At 45.5% G+C, this 26717-nt stretch overlaps 1 long non-coding RNA gene across 2 annotated transcripts in view; it reads left to right on the top strand.

Annotated features, from left to right (window-relative positions):
• Window positions 1-2814: 2814 nt before the first annotated feature.
• Window positions 2815-26717, top strand: part of LOC141229226 (uncharacterized) — a 49810-nt gene continuing 25907 nt past the window's right edge. The window contains exons 1-2 of one of the 2 annotated variants that reach the window (XR_012295955.1): window positions 2815-3132; window positions 10185-10352. This is a non-coding gene — a long non-coding RNA (uncharacterized lncRNA). The remainder of the gene's footprint in view (window positions 3133-10184; window positions 10353-26717) is intronic. The other variant, XR_012295954.1, reaches the window with a different exon arrangement.

Raw genomic sequence — 26717 nt, 5'->3', positions numbered from 1 at the left:
CGATGCCTAAGAACGATAGCTTTGTTGTGGGGCCTATGGTTTTTGTAGGGCATAATGGGACTCCGAACCGTCGAGAGATGTTTGTGAATTCGTTAAGAAATGATTGGCATTGATATGAGTCTTTGGGTGCGACGAATAGGAAGTCATCTAGGTAATGTGTGACGGACCTATTGCCGGTTTCATACCTCAACACCCATTCTAGGAAGGAACTGAATAGTTCGATGTAATAACAAGATATTGAACAACCCATTGGGAGGCAAGTGTCGTAGAAGTATTCATCGTCCACTTGGCATCCCAGCAGGTGGTAGCAATCTGGGTGCACCGGTAGTAGGCGAAAGGCGGATTCTATGTCGGATTTAGCAAGCAGCGCTCCGGGCCCCGCATCGCGTACTAACATTACTGCTCTGTCGAACGACGCGTAGGAGACCGAGGCGTCTTCAGACGAAATACCGTCATTTACAGACTCTCCTTTTGGGTAAGATAAATGATGGATAAGCCGGAATGAACCTGGCTCTTTTTTGGGGATTATTCCCAGAGGGGAAACTCTTAGGTTACTGAATGGTGGTGTTGGGAAAGGGCCCGCCACTCTGCCTAGAGCTACTTCTTTTTGTATTTTTTGCCTAAGTATTTCAGGGTGCTCTTTTGCAGATTTAAGGTTATTTGCAAAGGTGGGCGATTTATTAAGTTTGAAAGGGATGAAAAATACCGTATGTGAAACCAAAACGTAACTGTCCCGCTGCGTCTTTCTTAGGATATTGGTCTAGCCAGGGGCCCATCGCGTTTACGCTCACCGGGGTCCTTGGATTCTGACTGTGGGAGTTTAATTGATAATTTGCTTGTGGGACGAGAACATCTTGCCGCGGGGTGGGCTGCACCGCAGGCTGAGCATTCATGTTTGTATCTGCATAAGGCGTAGAAACGACAGTGTCCCTCATTGTACTGCCAGCTGGCCCCTGGTCTACGTACTACCACTGAATTTTGGCCTGCTGTTGTCTGTTGTCCAGTAGCCGTTGTTGGAAAGGGATGGTGTTTCTGTGACAGCATTCATCGCAACCATACGTCTGTAGCTTTTACCCCCCAGCCTAACTGTGGTTGCAGGGCCAACCACCTCCGGAACTCTTCATCGTAGCGCCACCATGCTGAACCGCCGTGGGCTTTGTACGAGTTATACACCCTATCCTGGTATATGAATAGTTCCGAGCAGCGTTCCGGATGCTTTTGGCCCATGATGAACCCAGCACAGAAAACGCCTGTAACCAGTTACTCATCGTCATTGCAACCTTTTGTCTGTTTCTGTCGAATGGTCTGTCGGCTATCCTTTTCTCTTTGTCTATAGTATGTTGGTCAGCGGTTACAAGTGACCAAATGTCGATGCAGTCATTATTCCATATTTTAATTCTGGTTTCCTCGTCTATGTGTGAGCCCAATGGGCTTTTCCCGCAAAAGAATGTGTCCTTGTGTATGCTGGCTAATGGTGGAGTTCTTTTAGTAGAATTATGTATAGCGCCTGGTGGCGCGGATAGTTGTTCGACTATGGCCTTAAGGGCCGCTATTAAGTTGGTGTTACTATTTCCCATTTCAGTTATACTTATATTGCACGCACCCATTCCTGCGGCTGGAGGAGGGACTCCGATGTGTGGAGGGACTCTGACACCTGTCTCGCTCGGGGTGAGCGGCGTGCCTGTGCTCGTAGACCTGCGTGAAATCGTTGTATCGTGCAGACTGTAAGCTCTGGAGGGTGCTATTGTATAGTTTCTGTCCCCGGGAGGACGGGATCGGTGCAAGCGGCTGTTGGGGCTCGACGATGCGCTCGACATCTCTGATGCAGAGGATGGTGAGCGCCACCTTGAGGACTGCGACCTGTGACCCCTCCTGTGGGATGCCGATCTCCGCTTTGCTTGAGATGTCCGCTTCCTTCGCCGGTGACTTGTGTGCGATGGCATAGATCTGTCGTCGGAGGAACTACAGCGAGTTCGCCTAGAGTGAGTACGCCTGGAGTCTCTGTGTCCCTGAGGGTGTATGGGGGGTTCTGCGCAGTTTACATGTGTCCCACCGGGACATGTCGGTGCTATTTGTGGCCAGGGCAATGCTATAGCGGTGTCAAGCGCGTGCGTCGCTGCGCTATTATAGGGGTATATGGGGGAGGCGAGGATGGTCGCTGAAGTGTTTAGGCTCCGTATCGTGTCCATCAGTGGGGTATTGATACTGTGACTGGGCGCTGGATGGGCTGCGGTGATTACAGGGCCGCAATGTCCCCTGGATGTGTAGTGTCACGTGTTCTGTTTTGGGAACTTTTTCTTTTATTTTTAATAGGAGTTTTTCTGTGGGGGATTGTTTGGGGGGGAGGCAGAGCACAGCCCCCGGCAGAGGATTCCTGTCTGGAGCTCTGCTCTGCCACAGCCCCTGCTGTGTGTTGAGGGGGCGGGGAATGGTTACTAAGTGGCCCGCAGCTTCTTCTGTGAGGCTGCGGGGTGCTGTGCCTAAAGCGCTCTGGAGGACGGGAGTGCCTGCTGGACCTCCGCCCTCCAGGGCGCTCCTCGGCAGGATGCGGGACGGGAGTGTTAACAGGGGTGGGGAACAACAGGCTCTATGCTGTCTCCAGCGCCGGCGGCAGGCAGGAGACCTGAATCCCCTCTGTGCCCGCCGCCGACATGGAAGACAGCCCGCACTCATTTATTAGTGCAGTGGAGCCCTGCGCCCGCTGTGAGTGAGGCGCAGGGTCCACTGCCGCACTAGCTTCAGCTTCCTGCTCCGCCCCGCAGCTTTCTGGACTGGGGGGCGTGACCTGCGGGGTCACGTGAGGCGGACATGCGCCCCGCACATGCGCATCGAGCGCTTCCTGCCCTCCAGCTCCGCCTCCCCCAACATGCCTCTTCGGCCTAGTGGAGTCGCGCGCCCGCTTCCGGACCGCCACGTCTGCCCGCTTCCCCGAGTCAGCGCGCGCCTGCAGCACTACCGCAGCCACCTGCCGTCCCGTGCCGGGTTGAGTGGCCCGATGAACACTGTAAAGTTGTGCGGATGCGGCGGTCAGGTGAGGATGGGGATCGGGACCAGGCCGCGGAAGTAATGCAGCCCCCCGTTCCAGATGACCCGACCGCCGTGGAGGGGACCGTTGTATCGTGGGCAATTGGAGTGAGTAGGCCCAAGTGGTGAGGGGACTGGGGAATATGATGTTCCCATAAGGGGTTGAGGGCCAGGGGCAGGGTGATCTGGGGATTTAGAGCTTGGGGCCAGGGGGATGAGCGCTGAGCCCCGACATGAGAGCCTGTAACCAGCGCTCGCCCCCCTGTGCAAACCCAGCCTGGAGGGCCTCAGCAATCTGACCTGATCCTGAAATCTCCATGACATTCGACTCCGGGACCAGCAAAGAAAGGAAGTAACGTGGGATGTCCCGGTGTTTATGTATCCAGGGGACGGCTTGCAGCAGCCGTCCCTTTCGCTTCATTGGATCCTTCCGGGGGCTTCAGGATCACTGGTCAGTAAGGGGCAGAGAAGGGGGGGTCACCAATCGCCACGGCCCAGGGAGGGGCCACCACAGTCAGTGACTCCCTCCTTATTTAGTATGGAGTCTACCATTATGTCATCAAGATGGGTTTGTTGTGATCTACCTGCCAGATGAGTAAAAATGGGAGCATTAGTCAACCCAAATGCCATCACAAGGTTTTCATAGTGCCCCTCAGGAGTATTGAAGGCCGTCTTCCACTCATCTCCTCAATGTGAATGAGATTATAAGCCACCCTGAGGTCTAGTTTAACCAAATTGTAGGAGCCAAATGGTTTTCTAAAGAGGTCTGGGATGAGAGGGAGAGGATATGCATCCCAGACCTTAATCTGATTAAACTCGCAAAAATCAAGGCAGGGGCACAACCCCTAGTTTGTTTGTTTTTTGACAAAGAAAAACCCCACTGCAACGGGAGATGAAGAAAGTCTTATGGCCCTTTGGTAGACTTTCAGTGATCTAGTTTTTCATGGCCTGCCTCTCTGAACCAGAGATATTATATAACCTGTTTTTTTGGTAGCTTGGCCCCAGGAATAATATTGCCGACGCAATCATAAGGATGATGGGGAGGAAGTTCTTGACTCCCCTGTTCAGAAAACACATTCCTAAAATCAGACCCACCGTGGCTATCCGAGTGACCAAGCAGTGTTCTTGGCAATACTCGCTCCATTTTACCACCTCCCGAGTCTGCCAGTCTACGGCTAAGTGCCCACGATGCAGAAATGCTCTGGATTTTTCCTGAGCGTTTCTGCATCTCCCTGGCAGAAAAAAATGCATGCGGATTTTACATGTGTTTTTCCTGCCAGGGACAAGTGTAAGTGAAGTGTTTTTTCACATGCATTTCCGCATGCGGGTTGTCAAGCGCTTTCCAAGCGATTTTAGCATCACTTGGAAAGTGCTTGACAACTTGGTCACACTATATAAATACGTGCAACCAGCATGGATTTATATAGTGTGACCAAGTTAATAGTTGAAGAAAAAAGATTAAAAATGGTAAAAAAAACAAAAAACAAAAACATTTTACTTACCTTCTGATGGCCCCTGGTCTCTTGTACGGCTCACGGTGGTGTGAAAGGACCTTCCATGACGTCATTTAGTCATGTGACAGATCACGCGACCGCTGACGAGCCGTACAAGAGACTGGGCGCAGCGGAGAAAAGACAGGGGGCCATCAGAAGGTAAGAATAATGTATTTTTTTCTTTTCTTTTTTTTTTTTTTTACTACAGGTACCATGGTACCCGGGTCTTGAGGAGAGTCTCTTCTTCTCCAGACCCGGGTACCATCCACACGTTGAATCGCTTAATATCCGCATGTGCACATGTAGTCATGCGGATATTAAGCCATTCAATGGAGGCGAAAACGTTGCGATTACGCAAAATAATTGGTAGTGCTGCGGATTTTTCCGCACTGATAATGCGCAGCGGAAATTTCCGCAGCATGTGCACAGCACATGGGGATTATCATTGGGGAACATTGCAGACCTTCTACCAAGCGTTTAAGCGTTTCTGCAATGGAATTGCCGCTGCGGAAACGCTTAAAAGACGCATAGTGGGCACACAACCTACCACAGGATTGTGCAGCGTAAACCAAGGTAGTCCAAGGACCACAGGAGAGGGCAAGCCCTCTAGCACATAACAGTCAATAAATTTAGAGTGCAAGGCCCCTACCTGCAGATGTAGCACACGAGCGACAAGAGTAAAATACCCCTAGCTCAAGGGTGCAGAGTCAATGGCGATTATGGGTGTTGAGCCAGAAAATTTATGAGGTTTGAGGTCCTGATCGAACCTAGCGTCGATCAAAATAAACCCCGCCCCAATGTCCAGAAAGGCAGAAATTACCACCATACTTTTGCCAAGATGGATCTTGGACGGTAAAAAAAAAAATTGTGACCTACCCACAGAGGAAATAAGTACACCCCCGAGTTGCCAATTCACCCCGCAACTCGCGGGCGCCTTAGTTTTCCGGTGGGTGTTTAGGAATTTAGGAAAGACACACACACACACGTGCAACATCCCCCCAGAATACCCAGAACATGCCCCCACCAGCCCCACAGACCACCCAAAGCAAGCAGCATCCCCCAGAGCCCAGCACTGACCTCCTCCTGAAGCTTCACCGTATCACTTTCTGCATGAATCTCTGGCGTCTGGTGCTAAACTAGAACACGCCCATAATGCAGTCAGGACACGCCCCCGCAAACTACGTCATACCTGGAAGGAGCCCATACATTCTAACGTTTACCAGGGAGGAGGCTGCAGAGCGAGTTGTGGGTGGTGAGGCTGCTGAGTATTGGGGAGACATGGCGGATGACTGCGCACCCCACACTGAGCTCCCGGGGGGGGCAGTCTCAGTCCGGGGGGGGGGCACCCTGGCTTCCTGTGGATGTGGTTAGTCCCCTGCAGCAATGGTCGGTGACGGGTCAGAGCCGGGGATTACAGGGGGCCGCAGCCTCTCACCTGTCAGCAGTTGGACTATAAACCAGGTTTCCAGTCACTGACAGTATGGCTGGAGCTGCGCCCATTATGCACTGTTAGAACTTGGCGATGTCTGCCATGTTTGGAGGTTCCTGGATTCTGTATTTTTCTGCACAGGGTTTGTCCATGAGAAAAAGGAACACAGAGCGCCAGTCCTGGCCCCAGGTTGTGTCTGGTACTACAGCTCCGGTCTAGTGACGTGACAGGTGCTGAGCTGTAATGCCACACACAGCCTGTACCTAGGGGTGGCGCTGTAATCCAACAGCTCTGGCTTTCTACTCTGGGACAACTTCTGTAAGGCTGAATTCACACATCTGTGCTCCACGGAGCGAGCTCAGATCTGACAACCGCTGGGTCACCAGTGCTGATCTGTGATTACCTCCTAGGAATAGATGTGGCACTGATCAGGTCCGGAGAGCCGGGCCGGGTCCTCGGATCCCACCACGGATGTGTGAATTCCTCCTTAAGTTAATATCTTAGTGTTAGAGTTCTCCTTTAGAATTTGTGTTCACATGAGAGTAATTTATTATAGTTTATTGTGTAACTTTCGAAAAACGTATCGATTACTAATCCTGAGTTACAGCCAGTGATAGTCTAGAGCTGCGTTCAGAGATCTGCAGGCTTCTGAGCTGAAATCTCCCAGCAGTCCTTGCTGAGATTACTATTGTTAGCGTTGCAATGTTAAGGCAGGTGCAGATAGCAGTGTTTTCGGTCGGAGTGCGATCTGACAAAACATTGAATCGCACTGTGACCAGTGTTTGTCCAAGGAGAAAAATCGCACATGTGCACGGCCCCATAGACAGTCTGTCCGAGGACAAAAATCACTATGCTTGAGTTTCATCTAATATTCGGATCACGTTCGGCCATGCAAGTTAATGAGTCCTTCGAAAAGATCGCACTGCACTCAGATGACATCTGAGTGCAGTCCCATTTTTCACGGATTGACGGAACGAAGAAGATGGAGAATTTTTTTTGACCTATGTCTTGTATCTTGTTTTGTGTCACTTTATGTACAGTTCTGGCCAAAAGTCTTGTGACTGATACAAATTTTGGTGTTCACTTCAGTGTTTTTAGATCTTTTAGTCAGATGTTTCTGTGGTTACTGTAGTACAATTATCAGCATTTTATAAGTTTTACACTTTTATTGACAAATACATCAAGTTTATGGAAAGATTCAATATTCAGTGTTGACCCTTATTTTTCAAGACTCGTTCCCTTCGCCTTGGCAGCTGGATATCGGCTGCTGGGCCAAATCCTGACTGACGACGGACAATTTTTGTCTAATCAGTGCTAGGAGCTCACTACATACATTTCTGTTTGTCCACCCGCTTTTTGAGGAGTGACCACAATCGAATTGAGATCTGGAGAGTTTACTGGCCATGAACCCAAAATGTCAATGTTACCCAGACACTTAGTTGTCACTTTTGCCTTGTGACATATTCTCCGTCATGCTCATATATGCATTGTTAATCACCAAAAATGCTCCTGCAGTGTTCTTAGGCAAAATTGTGAGTGAGCCCACTCCCTTTTGATGATGGATAACTCCACACATGACTCGTCTCGGGTGCTTTACTGTTGGCATAACACAGGACTCAAAGTAGCACTCAGCTTTTCTTCTCCGGACATTCATTCTTCCATATGTCCCTAACAGTTTGAAGGGGGCCTTCATCAGGGAAATAACTTTACCCCAGTCCTCTGTAATCCAATCACTGTAGTTTACTGCATTTTATAATCCTGTTCTTCATCTTTTTCATGGAGAAAAGTGGTTTCTTTGCTGCCCTACTTGACACCAGCACAGCCTCCAAAATCCTTCTCCTCACGGTGTGTACAGATGCACTGACGCCCGCCTGCTGCCATTCTTGAGCAAGCTCTGCACTGGTGTTGAACCAATTCCATAGCTGAATCCTATGTAGGAAGTGATACAGGGACTTGCTGGACTTTTTTCGGAGTCCTGAAGTCTCCACAGCAAATTAACCTCCCCCTATTAAGTTATTATTTTTTATAGTGCCATTTATTACATGGAGCTTTACATGTGAAAAGGGATATACATAGCAAAAAACAAGTACAATAATCTTGAACAAAAACGAATCACCGACTGGTACAGGAGGAGCGAGGACCCTGCCCGCGAGGGCTTACAGTCTACAATGAATGGGTGAGGATACAGTAGGTGAGGGTAGAGCTGGTCGTGCAGTGGTATGATGGAGCGGTGGTTACTGCAGATTGTAGGCTTGTCAGAAGAAGTGGATCTTCAGCTTCCTTTTGAAGGTTTCCACGGTTGGCAACAGTCTGATATATTGGGGTAGAGAGTTCTAGAGTAGGGGGATGCATGGGAGAAATCTTGCGTGCGATTGTGGGAAGAGGAGATAAGAGGGGAGTAGAGAAGGAGATCTTGTGAGGATTGGAGGTTGCGTGCAGGTAAGTACCAGGACACTAAGTCACAGTTATATGGAGGAGACAGGTTGTGGATGGCTTGGTATGTCATGGTTAGGGTTTTCATCTGGAGTCTCTGGATAATGGGGAGCCAGTGAAGGGATTGACAGAGGGGAGAGGCCAGGGAATAGTGGGGGGGACAGGTGGATTAGTCGGGCAGCAGAGTACAGTTATCTGACAGGAGAAAACAAACTCCTTTGCCATGCTTGCCGATGGGGCGAGGGGTGTGGGAAAGGTGGAATCCAACGTATGAAAGTGCAGCTGGAGAGGCCATGTCAGAGGGGGTGAGTCAGGTACCATTGATGCCAAGGAAGGAAAGTTTGTTAGTAATGAAAAGTTTGTTGCAGACGGAGAGAGCATTCCATAGAGCTCCTGTTAGTGGGATTGGGGAAGCTGGGGATGGGCAATGGGTATAGGGTTAGAAATGTTGCGGAAATTTGATAGATTGTGGATGAGAGGTAGAAGTGACTGTGGGGATGTGGTGAGGAGGGCCATGATTTGGAGAGATATCGCCAGCAGTGAGGAGCAGAAGGAGCGAGCGTGAGGTGGCTGTCTGTGTTTAGAGACAGAGGATTGTATGTTGAGGAACAGATCTGAGGAGGAGGTGAGATGGAGGGAGAGATGACCAGTTCATTACTAGGTGTAGGGATTAGAAGGGTTAGTAGAACGTGTAGGACTATAGGGGTGAGAGTGAAAACAAAGAGAAACATTTTTTACTCTGGCTGTGCAGTTACCTTCAGGTATCTTCTGGTTCATTTCTGGTCTAACTCAGTGCAGCACACTGTAAGGTGGCTGCCAGACAGGTCGTGGATGGGAGGTATGTGTCCCCGAAGTACCAAACTTCGGTGATGTAGGACATGGAGAAGCAGGCTCCAGAACACATAGTGCTGGGAGGGAGTTAATGGGCCCGGAGTAAAGGGCCGGGTTTTAAGAGCAGCTGAAAGAGTTGGGGGGAAATAGCTGCTCACTTACCTCCAGTCCAGGTCTTGGAAGGCCTGATTTAAGACAGCTGCGCCTGTCTCAGTGGTGCTGTGTGTTGTGCAAGGTGAGCAAACCTTGCATGTGCTGCTCAGTCTGCTGGAGGCCGAGAAAAGCACTACATTTAAACGGCTGATGCCGTGCTGTATGGACTGGTTATTTTTAGTTTTGTTCTGTTATAGCAGTGTTTCCCAAACCTCATCCTTACGGACCCCCATAGGTCATGTTTTCAGAATCTCCTTAGTATTACACAGGTGAGAGAATTCCTGATGCCTTGATGATACTTCAGTCACCTGTGTAATACTAAGGAAATCCTGAAAATACGACCTGTGGGGTCTGTGAGGATGGGGTTTGGGAAACACTGCGTTATACCTTTTGTGTATCTATTGTATGGTGGCAGAAGGTGCCAAGCCCCCCCCCTGCTTTGGGCAGAGGGGGGGTATGTAAGGTTGCTGCCGGACAGGTCGTGGACGGGAGGTATGTGTCCCCGAAGTGCCAAGCTTTGGTGATGTAGGACCCGGAGAAGCAGGCTCCAGCACACATAGTGTAGTGATAGGGTTTTGTGGTTAAGTAATTTCTTTGGGAAAAAATTAATATGCATTTTTTTTTTTTTTAACAATTCATCTGATCATTCTTCATAACAATCTACAGTTAATGCAAATTGACACTATAAAAACTGAAGCAGCAAACTTTATGAAAGCCAGAATGTGTTTCAGTCTCCAAACTTGCCGACTGTGTATTATTGTGTTACCTCTTTTGTATATTATTGTGTCACCTCTTATCTTGTGTATCGCTTCTCTTTTCAGTTTGTTAGCCACATGCTGCCAGGCGAGAGCTTGTGGGCACAATCATGCGGCTGGTGATTCTTGATGACTATGCCCTGGCCAGCGAATGGGCAGCAAAATACCTAAGTAATCGCATCGCCCAGTTCAATCCTGGACCTGACAATTACTTCACACTTGGGCTACCCACAGGTAATGTGCCTTTTATCTATCTTTATCCAGTTTTCCACGAGTTGGTTCCAGCGTTTTAGTTGTGGATTGAACTATTTTTGCACATGTGAATTACGAGAAGTCCTCAGGAGTAAGTCAGATGTGTACGGCAAAGCTTCATAGAGGAGGGAGACTCCAAGTTCACTGCTGAACATCTGCTCTCTCCATGTTTCGTTGCGATCTACCAGTGTCTCCGTAAGATTTGGCCATTCTCTACTGTTATATGCAAGAGTGTGCCAATTTTCCAAAGAAACAAGGAGACTGAGTAGCTCAACAGCCTCTTGCCACTGATCGGCAAACAAATTTGGAGAAAATAATTGGACAAAGCCTGAAGGACGCGGTAATGCAGGGTTGTGTTCTGGGGGATCGATGAAGACATAAGAAGCATGATCTGTGCTGAACAGTATGGATGGTAATCCAAAGCCTCCATAACCAAGCTTGGCGTGGAAGGCACTCGGGAAATAGGAGTGTGAGTTGGGGGTCTCCCAGTGGTAATACAGTTGGAATCACTGCCTTATTAATACAACGGGGAACTGTTTTTATTTCAATTAACAATTTAAAGGGGTTGTCCGCACCCTACACTGATTTAATCCTAAATCTCTATTTAATTTAATAATCTACCGTATTTTTCAGACTATAAGACGCACTTTTTTCCTCCAAAATTTTGGTGGAAAATGGGGGGTGCATCTTATAGTCCGAATGTTGGGGGGGGGGTGTGTATATATATATATATATATATGTGGGGTGTGGGGGTAGCGGTGGAGGAGCGGGGCACAGGAGGCAGCGGCCGCCCGCTGCAGCCTACACTGTCCCCGCTGCTACAGCAAATTAATATTCACTGCTCCCCACGCCCATGGGGCATGGGGAGCACTGAATATTCATGCTCCTTAATAGCAGCACACAGTGTAGCCGCGCTGCGGCTCCTGCTGCTGCCGGAATCGCCTGTGCCCGCTATTAAAGGGCTTGAATATTCAACCTCTCTCCACGCCCATGGGCGTGGGGAGGGGGTGAATATTCATGTCCTTTAATAAGCGGGCACACGCTATAGCCCGGCAGCAGCAGGAGCCGCAGCACGGCTAAGCTGTGTGCCGGCTATGAAGGAGAGTGAAGTCACTGCTCCCCGCACACACAGACCCGGCATGGGAGTGACTTCCGGGAGCTGATCTTTCCATGTCAGCCGCGCATGGCAGTGACGTCATGCGCGGCTGTAAAATAATACTCTTTCTGTATTATTTTTTCTACTGAGGACTTCTCAAAGTATCAATATCACGATATTCTTATAAAAAAATGTATCTATTTATTCTTGGATTGTCCATTAAAAAGAATCAGATTGCAGCAGGTACATACAATAATTAGTTATAAAGTAATTGTCCATTTGTCCATAATTAGCTTAATTGTTGAGATTCACCCATCTTTCCTTGGATCCTGGCTGGTAAATCATGTCTTTATCCAGCACGTGTCCAGGCCTACATGTCAGATACTTCTCAGCATGAAGATTCTGTGTCTTGTGGGGTGGGAAGAGCAAGAGAGCCCCCCCTTTCTATACCATGGGCTTTTATAGCCAGTCGTATGGACACCTGTTCTACATATGGTAGTGAACCAAAAATACACACACAAATAGCGCATGTCAACTAGACACGATGGCTGATGCATAGAACTCAGATTTAAGAAAAATGATTATCGATTATTAATTATTTAACATTCCCCCCTTTTTGAGGATAAAAAGGACTGAAAAATCCTCAAAAGAAGACAGGTTTATCATTAGGATAACAATCATTTTTTCTTTCCTTCTTCCTTGGCAATATCATTAAATTTCCATAATAATAATAATAATAATATCAATATCTGATTATTGTTATATAATGATGTGAATTCATGTTATGGTAAGCCGTGACTAATATTCATTTAATATGTATAATTATACTTCCCTATATCTAAATTGAAGTAATCGCGGGTCCAATCGTCATCATCTGATGTCATCGGGTCGTCGTCTCATCTTCTTCTTGGTTCTTTTATAACACAGTCTTTAGATGAAAACTCCTTTGAAATAAATTATAGCGTGTAGATATTGTACAGTCCATAATTGTATTCATCATTGTGCAGTCCATAAACTGTAGTCTTTATTAGAAAGATCATGTGTGTCAACTGATAAGAAAACAAAGTCTATGGATGAAATGTAGCTTTAATATCTGTGTGATGTCACCTGGACTGACGTTGGATATTCTGGAATCTTCCCCGTGTCATCTGCACTGGTCTCATGTCACTTTTGGAACAGATGTGACGTCTTTGGTCAGTAAAGCAAGGGTTAACTTGACACTTCCCTGCTTTATATAGCCCCATAACCAGTACTCAGTCCTTTATATACAGGACACATATGCCAGGTATTACCTGTTCACCAGCTTTCATTGAAGCGTTGCAGGTGATAAGAAACCACTGGAACGTGATGAAACTTGAACACAACACAGTTCATATAGGATCATCGTCCTCTGCCGTCCCGGTGATCAGTGGTGTGAATTGTATCTGACACAGTCTATTATCACTCAGCATTCACACCTGTTACCTTCTGAGACCTCCGGATATCGGTTGCGTCTTCTTGTAACCTCTGAGAGTCTCTTTGATTTATAAATATGAAAAGTCATTATTAAGATAGAATTCATAATTGCGATGTCTTGATTGAAGTCTTCATTCCCTAATCTGATACCAAATCTGGCAACTTTCCTAACCTATAATATCACAGCGTACCATAGCAATCAATAATATCCATCTAATTATTATCAAAATATTAAAATAAATTATGTTTGGAATAATAAACAATAATAGATAATAATTCATTATTAATCAAGTTCTTCATGTGATAGAACATTTTTATGTCATAGGTGTAATTGCCTTTTCCAACCCATAGGTGTCAGTGTGTTTTGAAACAACAAGTGTTTATATCTTTATTAAACCAATAATACCAAAGAATGTATACTGCTGAACTAAAATGAATAAATATATGAATGTAAGAATGAATGAATGAATTGTTGTGTTTACTCAGAAAATGTAAACATTTTTCTTATATTAATTCATATCATCATTATATTTAATGAAGCAATATTCTTTGTACTAGACATTACCCCATTAAATATTAATGTGTTTTCTCAGTTGAAATATTGAACTGAATTAAAATCAAAAATTGAAAATTAAAACTGAAAAATGGAAAAATAAGAAAATAAGTAAGAATAAAAATGTAAAAATGAAAATAAAAATAAGGCCTTCATATGTTAATGACAAATGAAGAGTAATTATATTCTCCATAAAAAATACCTTTATATTTCCATTATCTGGATGATTTCATATTTGTCATAACCTTGTATCACCAAAAAATTATTAAACTATGCAACTTTGCATGTAATACCCTTCTTAATTATACCATTGTACCTTATAACTTTTTGACAGTTAGGGTGATTAATGAGTGGAACAGGCTGCCACGAGAGGTGGTGAGTTCCCCTTCAATGGACGTCTTCAAACAGAGGCTGGACAGACATCTGTCTGAGATGATCTAGTGAATCCTGCTTTGAGCAGGGGGTTGGACCAGATGACCCAGGAGGTCCCTTCCAACTCTACCATTCTATGATTCTATGATTCTATTATTGTTTCTTCTTTATTAAAATGTGTGAAAAAATAAGTATTGATCAAAAGTGATTATGTAATCAGGATCAAAAACACATTTTCCCCTTTAATACCAAAAAATATTATTTTATAAAATTTATGTATATATCAGAACCAAATTAAAAATAATTATTCTTCTATGAACATTTTGCATAAATTTCATATCGATGAGTAGCATAGATTTGTCTACAGAGAGGTGTGTACCTATTTAGGTAACCATTAAAAATAATATCATAGTTATTCAAGAATATTATCATGTGGAAAATTATTCTAAATATAAATTTGCTTTGTAAACCATTTTGATGTGTGGTTGCCCTTATCCACTATTAGTTAAATCAAGAAATAATAATTATTAAAGAAATATAGAAGTATATATATATGTAGATAATACCTAATTATGTATTATAATTTTTTTTCAGAATTAAATATATTTTTGTACCTTCACATAAAGAAACATTTTTTTTTTCCAAACATACAAACGTACGAGGCCTCTGTCACATCAATCACACTTAGCAGCTGCTGATTTACTCATCTGTCACCTTCACTCTGACATTCACAGATCTGTTCAACTCAAACATTCCACATATGAAGTTTTAGATATATATATATTTAACCCAAAATTGTTGTATCCCAATTTATTAATGCGCATTGTCATATCAATTAAATATCTTAATATTCTTTGAATATTCCCCAAGTACATATTATATAATATGAGAGTAAGTTGCTGAAATTTCAGATACTTGAAAAAAAAACCTCTTGTTTGGCTATGTGCACACGATGCAGAAATGAAGCAGAAAATTTCTGCATCATTTCTGCATCTCCCTGGCAGAAAAAACGCATGCAGAAATGCGTTTTTCCTGCAGAATACATGCGGATCCACATGCAGATTCACATGCGTTTCCGCATGCAGATTGACAAGCGCTTTACTGGTGATTTTAGCATCTCTTGGAAAGTGCTTGACAACTAGGTCACACTATATAAATCCATGCAAACAGCATGGATTTATACAGTGTGACCCTAGAGAGTGTATATACTTACCTCCGATGGCCCGCGCTGTCCTGCTCACTCCGTTCTCCCGGCTGCCGGCAACTTTGAATTGAAAGACCTGCCAACGTCAGCGTCACGTGACCCGTCACATGACTCTGACGTCACCGCAGGTCCTACAACTCACTGCAAGTGCCGGGAAGCAAGCCGGAGCGCTGCGCGGGCCGACAGATGGTAAGTATATATATATTTTTTATTTTATTCTTGTTTTTACAGCTTTTTTAATGGTACCTGGGTGTGGATGAGACTCTCCTCTCCTCCACACCCGGGTACCATCCGCATATTAGAACGCACCAATTACGCAAGTACAGATGCAGTCTTGCGGAATTGGCGCGTTCTAATGCAAGTCAATGGCGGCGAAAACGCCGCGTTTCCGCAAAATTAAATGACATGCTGCGGATTTTTGAGCGCAGCGTTTACGCTGCGGAAAAATCCGCATCATGGGCACAGTACATGCGGATTTCAATTGGGGAACATTGCTTCCCTTCTACCATGCGTTTTTCATGCGTTTCCGCGGCGTTTACGCAACTGCAAAAACGCTGCGGAAACACATGAAATACGCATCGTGTGAACTCAGCCTTATAGATTCTTTTTTCACTGGCTGCCCGGTCTTAAGTTACATCAGCTGAAAATAGAATGAATAGGATCTATACTATTAGCTCAAAGTTCAAAGGCCGCAGCTGTCACACGTCATGCTGTAAAGCTACTTTAATTTGCACGAACACTTCATGCACAGAAAATATTAATTAATTAATGTTACACATAAATCATGCAATTTTCAGCTTCCTGTGTGAATAAAGAAATAAATCCATTTTAGAGTTGTTTGATCAAATCCTGCTTTGGAATGAAAACTCTAAGGAAATATAAGAAAATAAAATTAAATATCAAATTCATACAGAAACAGAATTATTTAAATATCTTATACATATATTGGTTGGTTCTAATGTAATTCAAAATATTGTTACTTAAATTTATATATGAAGTTCTAATTTATTAATTAATATATATATATATTTTATAAACATATATATAAATACAATTATACACAATCTCTACTTAGACAAGTGTATATATATATACATACATGAACTACTACCGTGTTTCCCCGAAAGTAAGGCCCTGTCTTACATTAATTTTACCCCCAAAAGTCCCACCCTGCCTTACTTTCGGGGGAGGCCTTACATTGGGAAAAAAAATGACGACAATTTTTTTTAACAATAAAATTAACATTTATTAACAGTCCGGCAACCCTCCCCATCCTCCCCCCTGCAGCATCCCCATACAGTGGTTCTGCCCCCCACTCTGCCACCACACATACTGACACATACGGTACCGGTACAGCCCCACACGGCACCCACACACATATCGTACCGGTACCGTACACACACTGACACATACAGCCCCATACGGCACCCATACACATACCGTACACATACCGTACACACACACACACACACACACAGACACACACACACACACAGAGAGAGTTTCGGAACTTACCGTTACTTTCCTTCTGTTTCGATCTCCTCTGCGGTGCCGGGCTGACGATTCGGATGCCGGGGAAGCTGGACCAATCGGAGCGAGCCTGTAGGCGGTGACGTCGCAGCTGATTCGGCCAATCAGCTGCGAGCCGGCTGACTGGCCAATCACAGCTCGGGCTGGTGGCCAGCAGGGACTACGGTACGGAGCCTGTGACGAACAGGCTGATCGGCCAATCAGCCTTACATTCCCCGCCCCCCCCGCCGCTACCCTGCCTTACAATCGGGGGGTGCCCTACATTGGCGGACCCCCCGAAACCCCCCACCCTGCCTTACTTTCGGGGGGGCCTTACTTTCGGGGAAACACGGTAGAAACTATGTAACTACAATTTTACTGTATAAGATTATAAATAAATATTGAGACATTGTAACACTTCTATGCTACATTATAATTACAGTTTTTCCTTAGCCACTCCCTAAACCAAATCTTCTGTCTCTCTCAAATATCTCCAGGAACGCCCTATTTAGGAAAGACATTTTTCTATCCTTCAAAACCTCAGAGAACTGCCTGTCCTTCTGTCCACATTCCATGACGTCACTGTGAGCCGGTCGTCTCACCTGACTCTGTCCATCAGTTTCGGCCATTTTCCTTTTTAGAGAATCACAGTTCTGACTGAGAATTAACTCATTCTGTGAAGAGATGGACCTTTGCACTGGCTGATATGGCTTATAACAGATATGAAATCTCCTGCGTATTTGATAGAGTTCACTATGGGGATGACTCAGTCTAGGAGAGTTTGATATTGGCTTTTGATAAGATTTTACCTTTCCTGGTTTTATAAAATTAACTTGATTTTTTTCCTTTTCACGATTCTCATGTTTCCTAACAGAATCCAGCAACTGCACACATTTGAATAGGGATTCTTTTTGTGACGCTATAACTCTAGATACTGGATCTAGGAATTTGAATTTTTGTACAAAACTTTTTATCATATGTTGTACTTTTCCATTTTTGATGAGAGCTTTGTACAACCGTTCAAATATGGACATGAATGTATATGTACATTCCTTCCTACCAATCCTTAGTTTCTGCAGATCTTCTATGTTGGGAAAATCCTTTGTGACACAATAAATCAAATATCTTAATCTGTCCGAATCATTTTCCCATCCATTAGGAGAGTCATTTTCACAGGGCATTAAATGTAAACGTCTGGACAATGTCACAGGAATCCATATTTTAAATAATTGATTCCTCTCCTCATTGGATAAATCAAACTTATCAGAGAAGCTCTCAAATGTCTCTGAATTTCTACAGGCATGGATTTTGACATCATATTTTGGCATGATTTTGTATAATTTCAGCAAATTTTTCCTCATTTTAATTTGCAGTTGAGCCTGGGTAATTCCTGAATTCTCTGATATTTTTAGTGGCTCTTGTACGTCCGCTCCTCCTACGTCACTCACGTCTCCTCCCACATCACCTAGTATGTCGGTTTCTCGTATGTCAGTCATGTCTCCTCCCATGTCAGGTTTCTGTATGTCCATCTCTTGGTCAGACCCAAGGTCACCTTCAGCTACAGACACGTGTCTTATTTCTTGTTTATTTTCCACATTACAGTCAGAATCAGTATCACCATCTGACATTTCTACACTATTTTTCTGCTTAGAAATCTCTAACACAAGACTATGAAAAAAATCTACCAAATGTAGAATATTTCTCAATTTCTGTTTGTCTCTATTTACCAATTTAGAAGTGAACTGTAAATTCTGCAATTCACATTCTTTGTATAAACTGAGCCACAAAACTTCTATGTCATCTCCTACATTAACTTTGAAATTAATATTACTTTGTTTAGCAAAAGAAGAAATTATATCCATATTTTGCTTACCTTAAGATTCCTTAGCTTCTCTTTATCAGCACATCCTGTCTTCAGTTCGTCTGATTCTTTTCCTGTGTGATTCTGTTCCTTGTTAGTACCTCAGTCTATAGATCCTTTCTGCTTCTCGTGACAAATTAGTGAATTTACTGACACGTGAACAACAGCTGTTCAGCTCGTCAGGACTTCCCCCCTTGTTCACGGAAGAAATTCACTTAATTAAAAAAAAAACGAAAAACAGGACTGGCTGGCTCACCATTGTAAAATAATACTCTTCTCTGTATTATTTTTCCTACTGAGGACTTCTCAAAGTATCAATATCACGATATTCTTATAAAAAAATGTATCGATTTATTCTTGGATTGTCCATTAAAAAGAATCAGATTGCAGCAGGTACATACAATAATTAGTTATAAAGTAATTGTCCATTTGTCCATAATTAGCTTAATGGTTGAGATTCACCCATCTTTCCTTGGATCCTGGCTGGTAAATCATGTCTTTGTCCAGCACGTGTCCAAGCCTACATGTCATCTGCTTCTCAGCATGAAGATTCTTCTTGTGGGGTGGGCAGAGCAAGAGAGCCCCCCTTTCTGTACCATGGGCTTTTATAGCCAGTCGTATGGCACACCTGTTCTACATATGGTAGTGAACTAAAAATACACACACAAATAGCGCATGTCAACTAGACACGATGGCTGAGGCATAGAACTCAGATTTAAGAAAAATGATTATCGATTATTAATTATTTAACATTCCAAATGAATTTCCATAATTAACCATTTAACAATGATAGGGCAGCTTCAGATGGAATGGCTCCCCACAGGTGGAGCAGGCCTCAGGGCAGTGTAGAATAAATGGAGGTGCGCTGGGCGTTGTAGTGCAGGGAGGCAAATGGCACCGGCGAAAGAAAGGAGCGGAGGCAGCTCAGTGCAGTCATCCAAGATTTACTCACAGTTCTTAGACAGTCCACAGGTGCACTGTACTGGTGCAAGCCTCCCGCGTCGCGCCGCGTTCACCGGGCAGGGGTTCCATCTTTCCTCAGGCAGTTTGGGTGTACCTGGCAGAACCCCACTTTCTTATGTACCTCTCTAGACTGACTTCACGCTGGGTCTTACTCCCTCCTGCCCTGCGCTTCCCACTGTGAATCCTGTTCGGGTGGCTGCGAGGTCCGCCCTGTCCGTCGGAGTTGCACAGACCTGCTTGACCTTACTCGGATTGAAGTGGGGGTTTGGCTCCTGGCTATAGAAGTCAGAAGCCTCAGGTTTTTCCAGCCGAGGCCTGAAGCTGCATGACTGGGCCAGGGGCCGGTCCCCTTCTTGCAGCCTAGATCCTCCTGACACTTGGCAGGTTCGGGGTGTACGGGTGGCGCCTGCACTCGCCGTACTCCCCTAGGATCCCTTCTACAGAACAGAGCTTACTCCCTGCTCCCCTCCTGGGCCTCAGTCCTGGGCCCTTGAAGTGGAGCGGAGCTCCTACAGAGACTCTGCTCCCAGACTGTTCCTCTGAACCACACTCCTCAACTTCCTGCTCTTGTTAAGATGTCTACCTTTTTATATATCTACTGTATGAGTGCTCCCATAAACTACTTCCTTCACCCACACCCACTACTGGTTCCCCCTAACTTTGGGTTCCCCCCACCCCAGCCAGGGTCAGGGCTCAGCAGAAAACTACATTGCGTCTTGCCCCTCCTGCTGGCCTGGGGTAGTGTAGTGTTGGATGTAGGTGTTGGGGTTCCATGCAGCACTCCCTCCTTACCTGAGAGAAGGGAGACACCACACCTCTGGGTGAGGAGCAGTACCTCTGTGGCGACCAAACCCTCAGGGGCGCCACACTACTACATGGATGACTATGGAGATGCATTATACTTTATGGATGACTATGGGGCTGCATTATAGTACATGGATGATTATTGGCTGTGCATTATAATTTATGGATGACTATAGGGTGCATTATGTTTTATGGATGACTATGGGGTGCATTATATTTTATGGATGACTATGGGGGTGCATTATAGTACATGGATGACTATGGGCTGTGCATTATACGTTATGAATGACTATGGATTGTGCAATATCCTTATTGAAAAAAAACACCATCCTTATTGAAAAAATGACCAAGTATGCAATGGACCAGGCAACTGTTAGGTGGATTCATAACTGGCTTAGTGATCGGACTCAAAGGGTGGTTGTAAATGGCTTCACATCCAGCTGGATGAATGTCTCAAGTGGGGTACCACAGGGCTCCGTCCTGGGACCTGTATTGTTCAACATCTTTATCAATGATTTAGATGAAGGAATTGAGGGTAAACTGATTAAATTTGCTGATGACACAAAGCTAGGAGGGATAGCTAATACTAGAGAAGAGAGAGGGAAGATTCAAAAAGACCTAAATAAATTGGAGCAGTGGGCAGCAACCAACAGAATGGTTTTTAACAGGGAAAAATACAAAGTACTACATCTGGGCAATAAAAATGAAAAAAGCATATACAGAATGGGAGGAATAGAGCTAAGCAACAGTACATGTGAAAAAGACTTAGGTATACTAATAGATCATAGACTGAACATGAGTCAACAGTGTGATGCAGCAGCAAAAAAGGCAAATACAATTCTGGGATGTATTAACAGAAGCATACAGTCTAGATCACGTGAAGTCATTATCGGTCTTTACTCCTCTTTGGTCAGACCTCATCTGGAATACTGTGTACAGTTTTGGGCACCACATTTTAAAAAAGACATAGACAAACTGGAGCAAGTTCAGAGAAGAGCGACCAGAATGGTGACTGGTCTGCAAACCATGTCCTATGAGGAACGGTTGCAGGATTTGGGAATGTTTAGCTTGCAAAAAAGAAGACTGAGAGGAGACTTAATAGCTGTCTACAAATATGTCAAGGGCTGTCACATTGTAGAAGGATCATCTTTATTCTCATTTGCACAAGGAAAGACTAGAAGCAATGGGATGAAACTAAATGGGAGGAGACACAGATTAGATATTAGAAAAAACTTTTTGACAGTTAGGGTGATTAATGAGTGGAACAGGCTGCCAGGAGAGGTGTTGAGTTCCCCTTCAATGGACGTCTTCAAACAGAGGCTGGACAGAAATCTGTCTGAGATGATTTAGTGAATCCTGCTTTGAGCAGGGGGTTGGACCAGATGACCCAGGAGGTCCCCTCCAACTCTACCATTCTATGATTCTATGATTCTATATAATTTATGGATGACTATGGGGTGCACTATACTACATGGATGACTATGGGCTGTACATTATACTTTATGGAGGACTAATGGCTGTGTATTATATTATATGAAGGATATGGGCTGTGTATTATACTAATATGGATGACTATGGGCTGTGCAGTGTATTATATGGAGGACTATGGGATGTATTATACAATATAAAGGACTATGAGATGTCCATTATACTTCTTCTTTGGAGCCCCGTGACTTTTATGTACGCCCCTGATGAGCATAGTTTATTTTCTTCTATACATTAAAGAACAGTAGCAGAATGGGGAAAATGTACCAGGATGAGGGATATACTGTATATACCAGAATGGGCCCGGGATAAGGGACATATACCAGAATGGGCGATATAAATACCAGGATGGGGCCAGGATGAGGGACATATATACCAGGATGAGTGATATACAGTATATACCAGGATGGAGGACGCGCATATATATATATATATATATATATATATATAATATAATATAATATAATATAATAATTTATTCAAGATAGAAGGGGGACCCGGTCCAGATCTTGCACTTGGGCCCATACGACTCTAGTTACGCCACTGCATGCAGCTATAACCAGTCAGTCAAATGGGTACATACAGTACTGTGCAATATTTTTAAACAGGTATGGAAAACTGCTGCAAAACAACATCAAAGCATCAGGTACACTTGCATACAGTTTTGTGAAGGACCTCAACAAGGAGACTGTTCCCAATATCTTGGCTCACTAAAAAATAACCACAGATCTTCTGTGGATGTAGGCTTGGACAAAAATACTTCTGTCTCTCTATGTAATCCAAGACTGACTTGATGATTTTGAGATCAGTGTTCTGTGGGGGCCATATCATCACTTCCAGGTTCGTTGTTCTTTTTTATACTGTAGATAGTACTTAGTCACATTGGCTTTATGTTTGGAGTCATTGTCCTACTTGTTAGGAATTGTGGTTCTGTGCTCCCACCTGAGAATGGATCAAGTCCAGTGCTACGCTACTCCGGTTTGCAGGGGCCACCATTGTCCTGACTCTGCAGGCGAAGCTACTACGCATGCAGGAAAACCGCCTCAATCTTATGGAGCATCGCGCTCTGGAGTAGTAGGATTTGTGAGGACGCGGGATGCCGTATCTCCCGCTGATATAATGCCCGGTTAACATGGGATGCTGTGTTCCCCTGATTGCCAGGCAACACACGATACTGCGGTGTCTGGCACTAGGCAGTGGTGGGATTGGGTCCAAGCTGCTGTGCAAGTTAGCAGGGAGTGGTTGTCTTGGGATGATTGAGAGGTATTCAACACCTGATCATTAGGCGGGCTATTTAAACCTGTTCCCTGCTCAGTCCTTTGCTGTTTATTACAGTTTCAATGTGCTGTGGTGGTGAGGGGTGCTATCATTATTAGCTGTTATCTTTCCAGTGTTTTGTCTTAGGAGTCCTCTCTTTCCCTTTTAATTTTTACTAGGTGTTCTTATAGAGGTACCCACCTGGTTCTTGACTAGGCACCGGCCGTGTCACCAGACCCCAGCTGGCTGGCGACAGTGGGCCTGGGAAGGCTCTGCCAAAGTCCCCCTTCCATCACTGGGAGCTGAGTGAAAAGTGTTCCCGGTCCTAAAGAGCTCACCTAGCTGGGCAGCTTGCGCCAAGTGCGTCTGTCCCTGCGGATTTGCTGGTTTGGTGCCAGTCTTCCTGGGTCTTTCTGCGTTAGCGCATAACACTGCTGAATAATAAATTTAGAGCCAGTCAGACGCTTAACTGATGGTATTGCATGATGGATAATTATTAGTGTTGAGCGAGTATGTTCTGTTAACCCTTTCGGCGAGTATGCTTGGGCCGAGCACCGAGTAGTTACAGCTGCTCGGTGTTATGTTTAAATCACTCCCGTGTGCATAATTTGCGACTGTTTGACAGCTTTAGTACATGTAAGGAATGTCTATTTATTACACATTCCTCACATGTATTAAAGTTGTCATACTCGCCAAAAGTGTTAACAGGACATACTCGCTCAACACTAATAATTATCTGCTATATTTCTCTGCATTGAAGACACCATTCATGATGACCAAATCCCCAACTCCATTTGTTGAACTGGAGTTCCAAATATGCTAGGTCCCTCTGTAATGGTGTAGAACAGGGGTCCTCAAGCTACGGCCCGCGGGCCACATGCGGCCCGCGGAGGACTTTTATCCGGCCCGCCGGGCTGTGGGCAGAGGAGAGCGGTGTCAGCGCCCGCCCTTCCTCCCGCTTGCTCAGAGCCCCGGCAGCCCGATACTTACCTCTCCCCGTGCCTCCGCAGATCCGCTGTCTTCCTGGTCTGCGCTCCCTGTGACGTCTCAGGTCAGAGGGTGCGGTGACGTCTTTACACCGCGCCCTCCCCTGAGCCGTCACAGGGAGCGCAGTGCGGGACGTCACTGCCGCGACACTGGAGTCCGGACCTGAGCAGCGGCAGCAGGCAAGGAGGGAGGTGAGTATTGGATTTTTTTTTTTAATGTATGGAGGCATGGGACATAATATTAGGGGTGACATCCTGCCTGTGGCATTATATGGGGGGGTGACATCCTGCCTGTGGCATTATATGGGGGGGGGTGACATCCTGAACGGGGCATTATATGGGGGGGGTGACATCCTGAACGGGGCATTATATGGGGGGGGGTGACATGCTGCATGGGGCATTATATGGGGGGGTGACATGCTGCATGGGGCATTATATGGGGGGGTGACATCCTGAATGGGGCATTATATGGGGGGGTGACATCCTGAATGGGGCATTATATGGGGGGGTGACATGCTGCATGGGGCATTATATGGGGGGTGACATCCAGCATGGGGCATTATATGGGGGAGTGACATCCTGAATGGGGCATTATAAAGACAGGGGGGTGATATCTTGCACGGGGCATTATATGGTGGGAGAAAGGGAAATCCTGCATGGGGCATAATAAGGGGGGAACAGCCTGCATAGGGCATTATAAGGGGGAAACAGCCTGCCTATTGAGGACCTATGCTGCCTATTGGGGACATTTACCTGCCTATTGGGGACCTATGCTGCCTATTTGGGACATTTACCTGCCTATTTGGGACATTTACCTGCCTATTGGGGACCTATGTTGCCTATTGGAAACATTTACCTGCCTATTTGGGACATTTACCTGCCTATTGGGGACCTATGCTGGCTATTGGGAACATTTACCTGCCTATTGGGGACATTTACCTGCCTATTGGGGACCTATGCTGCCTATTGGGTACATTTACCTGCCTGTTTGGGACATTTACCTGCCTATTGGGGACCTATGCTGGCTATTGGGAACATTTACCTGCCTATTGGGGACATTTACCTGCCTATTGGGGACCTATGCTGCCTATTGGGTACATTTACCTGCCTGTTTGGGACATTTACCTGCCTATTGGGGACCTATGCTGCCTATTGGAATCATTTACCTGCCTATTTGGGACATTTACCTGCCTATTGGGGACCTATGCTGCCTATTGGGAACATTTACCTGCCTATTGGGGACATTTACCTGCCTATTGGGGACCTATGCTGGCTATTGGGTACATTTACCTGCCTATTGGGGACCTATGCTGCCTATTGGGGATATTTACCTGCCTATTGGGGATATTTACCTGCCTATTGAGGACCTATGCTGCCTATTGGGGACATTTACCTGCCTATTGGGGACCTATGCTGCTTATTGGGGATATTTACCTGCCTATTGGGGACCTATGCTGCCTATTGGGGACATTTACCTGCCTATTGGGGACCTATGCTGCTTATTGGGGATATTTACCTGCCTATTGAGGACCTATGCTGCCTATTGGGGACATTTACATGCCTATTGAGGACCTATGCTGCCTATTGGGCACAGTTACCTACCTATTGAAATACCGGTTGATTTAACTTTACTTGTTCTTCATTTAAATATTGTATTTGTTCCTGTATTGTTTTTTAACTACAAAATAAGATATGTGCAGTGTGCATAGTAATTTGTTCATAGTTTTTTTTAAAAACTATATTCCGGCCCTCCAATGGTCTGAGGGACCGTGAACTGGCCCCCTGTTTAAAAAGTTTGAGGACCCCTGGTGTAAAAGATGTCTGAACACCCTCTCTGAAGACTCCTGACTGTATAGTTAGTGTGACCTGTGGTTTTATGTGTTTTATCCTTATGTAGGCTCCAGTTTTCCTCTGTACAGGGGTGGACATGGTTAACTGTAGGGCCAGCCCATAGTTTGGGGAGGAGTAAGTGGGCACCAGGAGTTAGTTCCTGTTTTAATAGAGAGTCTGAGTAGAGCTGCAGAGAAGAAAGGACAACTTCAATCGGATCTAGCCATAATTTTGCGTTTGCGAAGAGCAAATGTGACACCCCAGGGGTCTGGTTGCCACAGTGATAGAGATATTACGTCTGAGAGCAGGTGGGAGGTCTCTTGGTCAGGGATCCTATGCATGCCACACCTCCTGCCCAGTCCTGGGAGGGGAAGAACTTCCCCTATATAAACCTGGGGCTGAGGCAGGGTTAGTGAGTAGAGAAGAAGCAGAGAAAAGAAGCAAATATAGGAAGAAACAACAGGAGCTCTGTGGGAGCAGTGTACAAGGAGTCAGGGGCTGGCAGCTGCAGAGCTCGCCCTGACCGAGAAGATTTCTTACCGGACCCGGAGTCCGAGGCTGTGGGGACTAACTCCTGCCCAGCAGCAGAATCCGTCAGGCAGGGGATTCCAGGTCCTCTGGCCAAGAAACCTGAAGGCACGGTCACACGCATGGGACCAGCACCGCCATCGTGGAGCGGAAGCTACTAGAAGGCCCCGAGTCACCGGCCATACGGGTGAGCACCACACGGCACACTCAGGGACGTGGGCTACTTTTACCCGCCTCTAGCAAGGTAGCCAGAAGAGTACAGTTAGTTTGGGAGGCCTACAACTCCGCCTGGCCAGGGGAGATTCCATCTGCTCAAGGACTGACCAGGCCCCAATCGCTAGCCAGTACTCCAGGAGGGTCTATCTTTGTCACCAGTAAAGACCCTGAACTACACAGTACCGTCTCCGAGTGGTTCCTGCTACCCCCATCATCCACGTCGGCTGC

Source organism: Phyllobates terribilis, unplaced genomic scaffold (genome assembly GCF_046119375.1).
Source record: "Phyllobates terribilis strain yellow unplaced genomic scaffold, ASM4611937v1 Scaffold_460__1_contigs__length_1441810, whole genome shotgun sequence".
Taxonomy (NCBI): Eukaryota; Metazoa; Chordata; class Amphibia; order Anura; family Dendrobatidae; genus Phyllobates; species Phyllobates terribilis.
Note: the sequence above shows the minus strand (reverse complement) of the source record. Positions and strands in the feature narration are given on the sequence as shown.